Genomic DNA, 14,317 nt, shown 5'->3' with positions numbered 1-14,317 from the left:
CCGCAGATAATTGCCATTTAATTCAGAGAGTGATGCAAGTTTGTGAATGGCAGTGTTGAGTACAATACAGATGTTCCAAGTTGAAACACACCAAGTGGCTAAACAAATATTAAAAAGCCCGTACTAAGCCAGTAAGTCTCTTTAGAGTCATGGGAACTTGGACACTGAGGAAGTGGAAACTTGAGAAGTTTCCATCTTTTACTTTCTTAAAAAAAAAGTGTAGATTTGCATTAACCTTCAATGTACAATTCTGTATCAGAACTTTTTTGAAATATCTATTTATAGTCAATATTCAGAAGTACTCTGGCATCAAGGTTATATAAATTTTTACCTTTTGTAGTGTCTGCTGATCCATATGCATTTTCAGTAATAAATATTGAAGTTTATATTTAATGACACGGGAAAGATTCAACTTACAATAAGCGTTGGCAAGTTTAAGATTGTTAAGTCTACCCAAAAAGTAATTTCACATCTTTCAAGGTCACAACCAGTAAGTTAATAATCATTGCAATGTCATTAAGTCCAAGTCCATGTTCAAGCTTTTTTTAGTCTAATCTCTTAGAGAGGTCATGTAATTCCAATTATCTGGGGGCAAGCACCCAAAGAAAAAGTACAGACTGATTTATTTTTAAAGAGAGTCACAGCTAACATGTACTCAACAGCAACCCTACAACAAAACAATTCCCACTCCAGCACTTGGGTATGTGATATTTGCCTTTTGGAATAAGGGTATAAACAAAACACAGAAGGGCAAGCAAAACATGAAGATCAAAAATGTTAAAGAAAATTGTAAAATATGTAAGCCAGTAAGCTTGCATATTTTTTTCCTAGCCACACAAAAAGCCTCAAAATCAATAATGTCACCATAATTTACATAAATTCTAATGGGAAGTCAGTGTTCTTTCCCACTATTACTAACCCAAGTATTGCATCATTGTGTTTATACATGAGAACTAGGAAGTGGAAGTGAAACTGAGTGGTGTATTTTCATTAATTAAGGTAAGACAAATAAACCAAGGATCAGAAGCTACATAGACTTGGATTAAACATTTCTGTTTCAATCATTTATGGTGCTATAACACAAGGAAAACGGTCTTTAAAATATGCTATACTTGCATATTTATCCTTAAAGCCTGTTTCATGTGTTAGATTTTCTATCAAGCTAAAGCAATGCACAACAAAAAGCAGGTATATACAAGATAATCTAATTCAGTTATAAATCAGCCAACTGCTAATGAAAACAAATTTCAGCTTCAAAAGGTAAGCCATTAAGTTATTTTAATTATGATCAGTGTGACAGTTGAAGACTCATTTACCAAATAAACAAGAACAATTTGCAGACATAGCTCATATCGCCAGAGTTCAGTGTTTAAATAAATGTGAACACCTGCAAACATATGAAGTGTCCTCTGCCCTTCAGGGGTTCAACAGAAAACTAGAGAGTGCACATTTCACACAACTCAGAAAAAGGCTGTACACAAAACAGGAAACTCTTTTGCCTGACTTAAGGCCCCTCAGTTGTCTACATTCTGTCTTCCACCTATATGTAGACAAGAAAATTACAGCCTCTTCTTTATTCAAGGACACCTGAACTGACTTGAATGTAGATTCGCCTCCAATAATCTAAGTACCTAACTAAGAAATATAAATTACCAAATTAATGCAACTATCCATTAGGTCATGCAATTGCTCATTACTGTAATAAAGTCTCTCTTGAATACTTAAGTTAAAAAACAAACAACTTACTAAAACCTATACACCATAGATTAAAGCTATGGATGTGAGGTTCCAGTGTATTATTTCTAAGACAACAGCTGACAGTACCATTATAGTAATTTTCATATCTATTCCCTCATGTGCCTTTTGGCAGCCTACGTAATGTAAAGATCCCTGGATTTGCTTTAAGCCTGAACAAGGCAGGTTCCTTTGTTGTGAAGATTGATGAGTCAATCTTAAGATTATAAGCCAACAGTATATTTTTTCTGTAAAAGAAAACATTTGTTAAAAATTGTCTGTTATTAAAATATAAACATATTTAAACAAGTAGTTTCAAAACTTTCCATTTGTACTTTACTAGTGCAATTTAAAACAGATCCCAGGAGATAGCGTGTTCATTGATTTCTAGTACAATAATCAAACCAAAACAAGCAGACCTTGTCTTTTGTAGGTACTGCTTCCCTGCAAACACTGCACTATGCAGTACTACCTTAAGATCCACTGCAGATGTTAGAGAACACATACTACAGCTTAAAGTGATTCTTTCCCTCACATTTCAATCACGTATGTTTCCTTAAGAAATCTTGCAGGTTGCAAAGCAAAAAATAGGTAAATTATCCACCAACTCACGCTTTAAATGAAGCAATCACTACATTGTTTTAGTGGACTAACTTCTGTTGTAATAGACACGCTTTTGAGCTACACAGAGGTGACCTGAAGAGCTCTGTGTAGCTCAAAAGCTTGTCTCTTTCACCAAGAGAAGTTGGTCCAATAGAAGATATTACCTAACTCACCTTGTCTCTCATATACCAGGATCAATATGGCTACAACACTGCAAACATTAAATATTTTAGCAGCACTGTCTGAGCCAGGCAGTGAATGTGGAGCAGATAACATTTAGACAAGTTAATATAACAGCAGCATGTTATGCAAGTTACTGTGACCAAACACACTTGTAACAGTGAGCTCTCTTCAGCCACTACACTCCTAATGGATATTTGAAATTCTAGATCTTTTTCTACCCTACTCCCTATAATCCACTTCATTTCAGGTCCACTTCTGAGCTGGGCACACCCCCCTTCTTTGTGGCCAGAATCAGAACTATTCAATATTGCCTAACCTAGCATGACAGACAACTTGAAATATTTTTATTAAGCTTCTTTCCTGACCCCTCCTACTAGTCACTATCAGCAACATTAGACTTCCCCCCTCTGCCTCCAAACTTGAGTCACAGCCAAGTCTTCATTTCTCTACCCACTAATTAAAGACACTAGCTGAGACACTCTCCCAACACATAACATAGAAAGTTACAGGACTTATTGCATTGTTTCTATTGCAACAAAGAGCACACACTGCCTCTTCTGGGGCAATCTCAAGGTCAGCAGCATTTTTTTCACCTTCCATAAAGAAGTTTCTCCAACAGCACCACACCCATCATTAGCCACCTTAAGAACTTTTTATAATAGGTAGTTGTGTATTAACTTTTTCTTCAAGAGTTTAAATTGATGCAACTCAGTTCAAGTTTCAACCTATCAAAGATCATCAGGTTCTGGAAGTGAAGGGAAGTATTCTATTACTGTAACCTCTTACTGGATTCAGCAACTAGCATTTCCCTTTTCTCTCCACCAGGATGGTGATAAATTAAGCAGAAATCTGCTCTCATGAAAACAAAAGGATTAAATCTGGTTACAGTTAAAGCATACAAACATTTAACAGGAAAAAGAGACCAACTCCAGGTCTCTGATAGCCTGGCTGCTCAAGGACAAATCCACACGCTTAGAACCCTGCAAAACAACTCATCTCCCACACCAACCAAAACCAGCACTGGGGCCTCCTATCTACAGTACTTGTCTCTTCTGGCTTCTGTTCATCTTCCCTTTTCCATTCACCCACTCACTTTGTTTTATCTGTCTTACCACAGTAACAACCACTTGTTTCCTACTCCTCACCTACACTGTCATCCAGCCTAACTCGCTATTCTGTTATCTTCCTCCTCTCAGCCCCGTCTCACCACTCAGCCCCATGTCCATTTACCTCACCTTCCACCTCCCCATTTTACCCTTTACCATCCCCAAAACTATGTGCCTTACCCGCACAGGGGCCTAGTATAAGGTAAGACCTCCCCTTCCACCTGTCATTCCTCAGCCCTTTCCCCCTCCCTTGTTGTTCCTCTACCAAATGCCCCATGCCCCAGAGCCCCCCAGCACCTCACTCCCCATTTATCCCCTCCACCCAGCACCTCACTTGCTTGGCTGTCCTAATCCAGCAAAACAACTCCCTCACCTTCCTCCTAACCCCTCATCCAGCCACACCCCCGTCAGCCATCCCCCTCACCTCATCACCCACCTATTTACCTCCCTCCCCTCCACCTGTTCTGTCCACACTTCCTCAGCCACCTTCCCATCACCCTCCATCGCCCCTCCTGTCCATTTACACCCACCACCTATCCCAGTCCCTCAATCAGTTGCTCCCCCGCACCTGTCCCAGTCCCATGCCCTCACCCAGCCACCCCCCCATCTCACCCAGTCCCATTCCGTTCCCCCCTCACCTGTCACAGCCTGTCACTAAGTCACCTGTCCCAATGCCCCGGGTGCTCACCCAGTCTCATCCCAGCCCAATCCCCCCCAGTGCCTCACTCGGTCTCATCCCCCGCACCTCTCCCGGTCCTTCACCCAGCCACCCCGCTCCCCACCTGTCCCGTTCCCTCACCCAGCCACCTGTCCCAATGCCCCCGGTCCCTCACCCGTCCCGGTCCCTCACCCAGTCCCATCCCAGCCCTATCCCCGCTTCCAATCCCCACCAGCGCCTCACCCGGTCTCATCCCCCCCACCTGTCCCAGTCCTTCACCCAGCCACCCCCCTCCCCACCTGTCCTGGTCCCTCACCCAGCCACCTGTCCCAACGCCCCCAGCCCCTCACCCGGTCCCATCCCAGCCCAGTGCCCCCTCACCCGGTCCCATCCCCCCCACCTGTCCCGGCCCCTCACCCAGCCACCTGTCCCAATGCCCCTGGCCCCTCACCCGGTCCCATCCCCCCCACCTGTCCCGGCCCCTCACCCAGCCACCTGTCCCAATGCCTCCGGCCCCTCACCTGGTCCCATCCCATCCCAGCCCAATGCCCCCTCACCCAATGCCCCGGCCCCTCACCCGGTCCCATCCCCCCCCAGTGCTCCCTCATCCGGTCCCATCCCCCCCACCCCTCACCCAGCCACCTGTCCCGGCCCTCCCAGAGCCCCCTCACCCGGTCCCATCCCCCCCACCCAGCCACCTGTCCCAATGCCCCCCAGAGCCCCCTCACCCGGTCCCATCCCCCCCACCCCTCACCCAGCCACCTGTCCCGGTCCCATCCCCCCCCCCCACCCAGCCACCTGTCCCGGCCCCCCCAGAGCCCCCTCACCCGGCCCCATCCCCCCCACCCCTCACCCAGCCACCTGTCCCAATGCCCCACAGAGCCCCCTCACCCGGTCCCATCCCCCCCACCCCTCACCCAGCCACCTGTCCCGGCCCCCCCAGTGCCCCCTCACCCGGTCCCATCCCCCCCACCCCCTCACCCAGCCACCTGTCCCGGCCCCCCCAGTGCCCCCTCACCCGGTCCCCCACCCCTCACCCAGCCACCTGTCCCGGCCCCCCCAGTGCCCCCTCACCCGGTCCCCCACCCCTCACCCAGCCACCTGTCCCGGCCCCCCCAGTGCCCCCTCACCCGGTCCCCCACCCCTCACCCAGCCACCTGTCCCGGCCCCCCCAGTGCCCCCTCACCCGGTCCCCCACCCCTCACCCAGCCACCTGTCCCGGCCCCCCCAGTGCCCCCTCACCCGGTCCCCCACCCCTCACCCAGCCACCTGTCCCGGCCCCCTCAGTGCCCCCTCACCCGGTCCCCCACCCCTCACCCAGCCACCTGTCCCAATGCCCCCGGTCCCTCACCCGTCCCGGTCCCTCACCCAGTCCCATCCCAGCCCTATCCCCGCTTCCAATCCCCACCAGCGCCTCACCCGGTCTCATCCCCCCCACCTGTCCCAGTCCTTCACCCAGCCACCCCCCTCCCCACCTGTCCTGGTCCCTCACCCAGCCACCTGTCCCAACGCCCCCAGCCCCTCACCCGGTCCCATCCCAGCCCAGTGCCCCCTCACCCGGTCCCATCCCCCCCACCTGTCCCGGCCCCTCACCCAGCCACCTGTCCCAATGCCCCTGGCCCCTCACCCGGTCCCATCCCCCCCACCTGTCCCGGCCCCTCACCCAGCCACCTGTCCCAATGCCTCCGGCCCCTCACCTGGTCCCATCCCATCCCAGCCCAATGCCCCCTCACCCAATGCCCCGGCCCCTCACCCGGTCCCATCCCCCCCCAGTGCTCCCTCATCCGGTCCCATCCCCCCCACCCCTCACCCAGCCACCTGTCCCGGCCCTCCCAGAGCCCCCTCACCCGGTCCCATCCCCCCCACCCAGCCACCTGTCCCAATGCCCCCCAGAGCCCCCTCACCCGGTCCCATCCCCCCCACCCCTCACCCAGCCACCTGTCCCGGTCCCATCCCCCCCCCCCACCCAGCCACCTGTCCCGGCCCCCCCAGAGCCCCCTCACCCGGCCCCATCCCCCCCACCCCTCACCCAGCCACCTGTCCCAATGCCCCACAGAGCCCCCTCACCCGGTCCCATCCCCCCCACCCCTCACCCAGCCACCTGTCCCGGCCCCCCCAGTGCCCCCTCACCCGGTCCCATCCCCCCCACCCCTCACCCAGCCACCTGTCCCGGCCCCCCCAGTGCCCCCTCACCCGGTCCCCCACCCCTCACCCAGCCACCTGTCCCGGCCCCCCCAGTGCCCCCTCACCCGGTCCCCCACCCCTCACCCAGCCACCTGTCCCGGCCCCCCCAGTGCCCCCTCACCCGGTCCCCCACCCCTCACCCAGCCACCTGTCCCGGCCCCCCCAGTGCCCCCTCACCCGGTCCCCCACCCCTCACCCAGCCACCTGTCCCGGCCCCCCCAGTGCCCCCTCACCCGGTCCCCCACCCCTCACCCAGCCACCTGTCCCGGCCCCCCCAGTGCCCCCTCACCCGGTCCCCCACCCCTCACCCAGCCACCTGTCCCGGCCCCCTCAGTGCCCCCTCACCCGGTCCCCCACCCCTCACCCAGCCACCTGTCCCAATGCCCCACAGAGCCCCCTCACCCGGTCCCCCACCCCTCACCCAGCCACCTGTCCCAATGCCCCACAGAGCCCCCTCACCCGGTCCCATCCCCCACACCCCTCACCCAGCCACCTGTCCCGGCCCCCCCAGTGCCCCCTCACCCGGTCCCATCCTCCCCACCCCTCACCCAGCCACCCCCCCCCCCATATCACCTGTCCCGGTCCCTCACCCAGCCACCCCCCCCACCTGTCCCGGTCCCTCACCCAGCCACCTGTCCCATGCCCCCGGCCCCGGCGCCTCACCCCGCCACCTGTCCCATGCCCCCTGCGCCTCACCCGGTCCCAGCCCAGCTCCCCTGGTGCCTCCTTTACCTGCCGCCGGGTCTCCCCCTCTGCCCGGTACCTGGCCCCTGTGGCCGCGGAGGGGGTGGCTGGCTCCGGCAGGTGGGTCGGTCAGGGCGGGGCGGCTGGGGCCCGGCTGCTCCCCGGGGTCGGGTCGGGTCGGGCCGGCGCGGACGGGTGCGGGCAGCAGCCTCCGCTTTATACCGGGCTCCTCGGAAACCGTCTCCCTGCAACGCTTCCGCTTCCGCCCCCTCCTCGGGGCTCATGAATATGCAGGCAGGGGCGGGGCTTGAGGGCAGGCGCGCAGCCAATGCGGGAGGGGGCGCCCTGCGGGAGACCGCACGCCCCGTGGGCGACCCCGCCGGCTGCTGAGGCGGGGGCGCGCGCGCCAGCCAGCCAGGGCCCCCCTGAGGGACGCGAGGGAGGCCCAAGGCTGGGATGCTGGGAGGGGGCACCTGGGTACACCTAGCGAGTGGGGGTAGGGACAGGGGGGGCCCAGCTTGGCAAGCAGGAAGGGGCGGGAGGCGCTGCCATAGGGGGTGGCACAAAATGGAAGCGGGGTAGGGGTTGGAGGGGGTGTCCCAGCCCGGGTATCACTCCAGGGCGGAGGAGGAAGAAGAAGGGGAAAGGAGGAGGCCTCACAATAAAGGGGAGATAAAGCAAGAGGGAGGGGCACCAAGAAGGAGAAGGGGGTCCCACGGCAGGTCACGTGAATGGGCACGAGGACTGGTGGGAGAGTCAGATTAAACACTAGATGACATGGGATCCTAGCCTGGGTATTTGCGGGAAAGAGGATGTCCCAGACTGAGTGGGGGCAAATGGTGGCCCAGGCCCCGCATGCCAGTTCTGCCTCTAACAAAAACACAACAACTACAAACCCTAAAGGAACCAAATATTTTGTCATATAGCTCTCTCAAAACTGTGTACAATATTTTTAATACCTCACGCTAATTCATACAAGGGTATCAATAAGGGCACAGTTTAGTAATGATAGGAGCTATTTATAACAAGAACATCCCTAGAGTCCATTGAAAAACAAGGGCTGAGAAGCCAGAGTCAGATTCAGTGGCAGCGTTTCCACCTCTTGGTGAACAAACTCATCTGTCTCACACTGCAGCATCAGCACAGGGCAGTGCTGCCACTGAAGGTATTGCCTTAACAGAGATAACAAAAAGGAATATGGATACGACCATGGAGACTGCTGCCTTTGGGACAGCAGGGCATAGTTTTTCAGTTTTCAAACCCTGGGATGATCAGGAGAATCCCACAGAACTTGGGAAAAAGAACGAGGAGTCCCTGTGGCACCTTAGAGACTAACAAATTTATTTGAGCATAAGCTTTCATGGGCTAAAACCCACTTCATCGGATGCATGCAGTGGAAAATACAGTAGGAAGGGTGTGTGTGTGTATACACACACAGAGAACATGAAAAAATGGGTGTTGCCATACACACTATAACGAGAGCGATCAGTTAAGGTGAGCTATTACCAGCAGGAGAAAAAAATACCTTCCGTAGTTATAATCAGGATGGCCCATTTCCAGCAGTTGACAAGAAGGTGTGAGTAACAGTAGGGGGGGAAATAAGCATGGGGAAATAGTTTTACTTTATGTAATGACCCATCCACTCCTCTGTAGCTCTTGTGACCCTGTTCCATGTGGTCCATAGTACATTGATCTGTGCAACAGCAAATGCATTGATTCCACTGCTTACCTGTCTTGCCCCAAAAGAGCTTCTGCACAGCGAGCTGCAATGGAGTTGCATTCCTAATTGCACACTCCCTGTGCAGCCTCCTGAAATCCCTCTCCTCTACCCATCAAGCAATGGAATGAGTTTGGGAGGGCTCCTCCACATGCCCATGCAAGAAGGAAATAGGGAGGGGCAAAATTTGTTCCTAGCAGCACTGTGCAAGTTAAAGTAAATTGTAATCTAATTGGTCAAATCACCTCTTGCTCAGTAATTACCATCTTGAAATCAAACTAAGTGTAAACAAGTTCAAAGAGCTGCAGTCATGGAAAGCGCAGGAGACATATTAAACTCTGACCAAAAAAAAGCCACTGTGGTTTTATGCATTTCATGGATCACACAGTGTGGGAAAATGGCAAGTCTGTATGCACATCAGAAACCAGGAGATCTCTAGCCTGGTCCAGGACACTGTCAGCTGTCTATGTGACACCCTCCATCTAGAGACACAAAATGGAACTGCTGTCTCTTCCTTGTTCAGGGATGCTTTAATTAAGCTGAATGTAGGTTCGTTGTCAAACAGCCATCAGTTACCATGCTCCACTACTTGGGTTTTTCACTGTAATTTGTAAGACTGTTATGAAAATTTACCAGCCACGACCCAACATCTACTTGCCTACCCTTTCCCATGATTATTAGGAGGAAAAACAAAAAGCATAATACAATTTTACTTGCACATCAAAAGAAATAACTTGCCCCAGGCTAGTGGGTGACCGGGGTTTGCAAGGCTGCAATAACTTGCCCCAGGCTAGTGGGTGACCGAGGTTTGCAAGGCTGCTTATGAACCCCACCCCCAAACAGTTAAATAAATGTTGTACGAGGAAAGGGACAGAAAAGAGGAGACAGTTGGTTAGTAATTAATTAAAAGTTTTAACATTATCATGAGATAATGGATTATTTAGATGATTATTCTCCAGTGTTCAGATCTGGGGTGAATAGCTTGCATGAGATGCTGGCATGCCTAGATTATTTTAACCTTACTTGCCTCTACTGCTCAGTCCCTTAGAAGCCCTGGTTTTTAAAAGACTAATTAATAAACAGAATGGGCTAAATCGCATGGATTGTTTTGTCTGCAAACTCTGGGGAGGAAAGTATCGTGGCAGTTTTTTAAAGTATTGTCTTCTGACACAGATCACTTTTCAAAGCGGCTTGTAATTTAGATGACTCCATTTTTAAAACAACTGGAGCTTGATATTAAGAAGTTTAAGAGCTGAGCATCTACAACTCCAATTCAGGTGTCTCAGGTTAGGCACCCAGAAAATGGGAACATGCACAGTTAGTGGCCACTTTTGAAAATGTGGCCCTTCTTCCACAGGAATCTCTTGTAAAAAGCTTCAGATTCTTGTTATTGGAGGGAACACAATGTCCTGGGCTGGAGACTGAAAATGGTTTTTTTACTTTAGTGTTTTTGCTGCCAATATGCAGTCATTAGGTTAGCACTTTAATTACTCAACCTAAGGGTTACTGGTGTAAAAAGTCTTTATCTTACAGTATTTTTCCTAAAGAGCATTTGGGAAAATTCTAGATTTTTCTTATTTGAGATACAGGATATAGTCTCAGGGTAAACCAACAAAAGGTGTTTTGTTTAGACACAGAAAAGTCATAACAGGACCTCGTATAGCAGGAGAGAGCGAGAGTGAATGTGTGGGTCTCTCTCTCTGTTTCCTACTTTGGGGCCAAATTATGAGATGGAATTTATAAAGGATTCCCTCAAGAATCATCAAAGGCCAAGGGGCAAAATCCTTAGCTCCAACTGGCCAGGTCTGCCAGCTGCTGCTATCAACCATGAGGTAATGTAATGGACTTATGCTGCTGTCACCGCCACCCATGAGTTGTCTAGATCAGTTTATGCCCTGAAGAATGAGATTTGCCTATAATTATTTTTCCTGGTTTGCACTGTTAAAAATTATGTTTGTCATCATAAAATTATCCTGCCCTTTTAAATTACAGCCTCAGTATATGATTAACTTCACTATAAAACATCAAGGAATTAAGTTAATATGCAGTTTACAGTTAACAAGGGATGATTTGATAGGCCTCCAAGTAACATAATGAATAGCTATGTGCTAAGAGCAATTAAAATACTAGCACACACACTATGAGAACTGCAGTCAGTGCTTAATATAGTCATTCTTCTCTTCAAAGAACATTGTCAGGAGAGATCCGAATTTCTAAAAATTTACTTTCCCCTCCATTTATGCTGTTTGTTTACTTCTATTTCTCTCAGCCTGTACAATGCAACTAGATTAGCTGGTTTCACTTCCTGGTTGTCACATAGTTGCTCTTGGCTACTGTGTTTGCATTTGCAGTATTGAACAGGAGTATTTAAACTCTGATCTTTAAAGTTTATTGAAAGCAAAATAAAAATATTCTATTCATAGTGGGTTTTGCAAAACACTGAAAAAAAAATCTTTACATTTTAAGCCTAAACTACTACCCAGTGTCTAAGTACAACAATGCTAGCACTGATCTCATGCATTGAAGTTTTAAACTGGAATTACACCTGATTTACACTTGTGAAAGAGAGAAGACAATCAGGCCCCAGAACTTCTGAATATTAATTCTGTTCCCCCATGAAATCCTGAGTAGAGCTCAGTGAAATTTTTTTGACTATTTTTTCATTGAAAAATGTATTTTTCAGGACCTAAAATTACAGTATTTATTGAATTCAGATCAAATTAGACAAATAGTTCCAGCTGAAATTTTTTTCAAAAGAATTGAAGCATTTTGTTTCAATGGTTTGATTCAAAATGCCATTTCAATTCAAATTTGTCCAATAAAAAAAAAGGGTGAAAAACACCCAAAACTGCCAAACTGAAATGAAACACTTGAAAATATTTTTTGCTTTCAGTCAACTACTCAGAATGAAGCGTTTCTGAGTTTTCAATTCAATGAAAAATGTCACAGAAATGTATTTGTTTGAACTGAAACAGAATTTTTAAATTTTTTGGTTTGGCCCCCAAACCTAAAACTCCATTATTCACTCAGCCCTGCCCTGAATAGGTGTCGTAAGTGTAACCTCCTGGGTGTGGTGTTTTGACCCATCTAGTGGCACCGAGCCCACTTAGAGAGAGAGATTAATGAGTGTGCTCTACTACGTTAGCTAACAGCCACATAACCTTTAGCTCATGCAGTAGAGGCTCATGCATTTAGCTCCAGAGGTACCAGGTTCAATTCTGCCCGCCAATGATCTGTCGGTGTTACATAAGCACGCCCGAAAACTAGAGTTTTCATAAGAGTTTACTGAACTCTCAATTGTGTGCTGACTTGGATCCTTCTATGCTATCAGAAGGAAACAACTCTGCTTAAGCATGGATTACACTCTTCTGTAGCCAAACTAGGTCATAGAGCAGGTTTGGCTGGCCCAGCATGCATGGAAAGAAAAATGTATTTTTACCGGGATAAAACAAAAATCTGCTTTAGCCTATCTGATTAGAAATCAAAACATGTTTTTCAACTGGGTGATAGCAACACAGTATTTGGTCCTGCTCACACTAGCTGGTTATCTTGTAAACTGATCAGCCACAAGAGTTTAAACATTTAGTATTATTAGACATAGATGTTTTGATAATTTAGATAATTCTAATGTCTTTCTTGGAGGAAGTACTTTATTCTTTGTTCTGACGTTGTGTTACTACCATGCATCAAGCCTTATCTGATCTGTACCCCTTGACTTAACAGTGCCAAGTCTACAGTGTCTATAGATGTCTACAGTAGAAAATGGTCTGATTTCCATCAATGGTGTAGTTGCATCAGTACTAGTAACATTATGGGAGCTAAGACAGACAGGGCATTTTTAGCATGGTCATGAAATCTTGCAGCTGGAAAACAGATGTAATATTCTCTACTTTAGACAAGGCCTGGAAAACTGCTTGGTGTGTAGAGTTTGAAGCTGCATCTCAGCTAGTGGTAGTAGCTGTAATTTACCACCAGCGCTGCTCCACTGATGACAGTGTACCGGGGAGGGGTAAAAGGAAGAGGGGAGGAATTGGGGGTGGGGATCTCAGGCAATATGCTGTATAACTACTACACATTCCCCGTCCTTTTGCACCTCACCGTAACTCTTTGCGAAAGCATAGGCCAGAGTTCTGTCTTTTCAGGATGTTTCAGAAAACACTACACAGGGTTAAACATCAGGGCAATTGTATGTAAAACCCTCATAAAATGGATGGCAATAGTCCACAGTAAATTTTAAAGAGTGAGCACCTTTCACTTTCTGAGTAAAACAAACATTTAATGCAGGCAGAGCACATTGTAAGTAGTATAAATATTGTGAACAGTCTTTGGAATACTATGAATAACCTTTCAACAAAAGCTATTTGTGGCCCAGAGTCCTTTTGATGCCGACAAGCAGACGGTACAAGGATGCATACGAGTTACTAGGTCTACATACTGCTTTGCCAAAGGGTGTAATAATGTAACATCTTTACTGAAAGCCTGTGTCATGCTGGTCATCATAATCATTGCAAGATGTATGTACAGCTAATACATAAGGAGTTATGTATGTAACTCATGCCTGCTTGATGTAGAGCTCTGTCCCCCTCTAATGGCACTTAGCTCAGCTAGAGATTGATGAGTCTGCTACAACCTTGGCTAAGAGCCAGGTATAGGGCCCTACCAAATTCAGTCCATTTTGGTCAATTTCACGGTCATAGGATTTTAAAAATTGTAAATTTCATGATTTCAGCTATTTAAATCTGAAATTTATGGTGTTGTAATTTTAGGGGGTCCTGACCCAGAAAGGAGTTGGGGAGGGGGTTCGCAAGGTTATTATAGGGGAGGTTGTGGTACTGCGACCCTTACTTCTGCACTGCTGCTGGTGGTGGCTCTGCTGTCAGAGCTGGGCAGCTGGAGAGTGGCAGCTGCTGGCCGGGAGCCCAGCTCTGAAGGCAGAGCCACCACCAGCAGCAGTGCAGAAGTAAGGATGGCCTGGTACGGTATCGCCACCCTTACTTCTGCACTGCTGCTGGCAGAGCACTGCCTTCAGAGCTGGGTGCCTGGCTAACAGCCACCGCTCTCCTGCCACCCAGATCTGAAGGCAGTGCAGAAGTAAGGGTGGCAATACTGCGACCTCCCCCTTAAAATAACCTTGTGACTCCCCTGCAACTCCCTTTGGGGTTAGGACCCCCAATTTGAGAAACACTAGTTTCCCCTGTAAAATCTTTACAGTATAGGGGGTTCCAAAGAGGATGGATCTAGACTGTTCTCAGTGGTAGCTGATGACAGAACAAGGAGTAATGGTCTCAAGTTGCAGTGGGGGAGATTTAGGTTGGATATTAGGAAAAACTTTTTCACTAGGAGGGTGGTGAAACACTGGAATGCGTTACCTAGGGAGGTGGTAGAATCTCCTTCCTTCGATATTTTTAAGGTCAGGCTTGACAAAGCCCAGGCTGGGATGATTTAGTT

At 49.0% G+C, this 14,317-nt stretch overlaps 1 protein-coding gene across 2 annotated transcripts in view; it reads right to left on the bottom strand.

Annotated features, from left to right (window-relative positions):
* Window positions 1-7,408, bottom strand: part of SLC45A4 (solute carrier family 45 member 4) — a 98,922-nt gene extending 91,514 nt beyond the window's left edge. Inside the window, exon 1 of one of the 2 annotated variants that reach the window (XM_037891934.2) lies at window positions 7,201-7,408. The gene's annotated coding sequence lies outside the window, so the exon portion shown is untranslated. The remainder of the gene's footprint in view (window positions 1-7,200) is intronic. The other variant, XM_043539028.1, reaches the window with a different exon arrangement.
* Window positions 7,409-14,317: the final 6,909 nt, after the last annotated feature.

This window comes from Chelonia mydas, chromosome 2 (genome assembly GCF_015237465.2).
Source record: "Chelonia mydas isolate rCheMyd1 chromosome 2, rCheMyd1.pri.v2, whole genome shotgun sequence".
NCBI lineage: Eukaryota > Metazoa > Chordata > Testudines > Cheloniidae > Chelonia > Chelonia mydas.
This window is presented reverse-complemented; position numbering and strand designations above follow the sequence as displayed.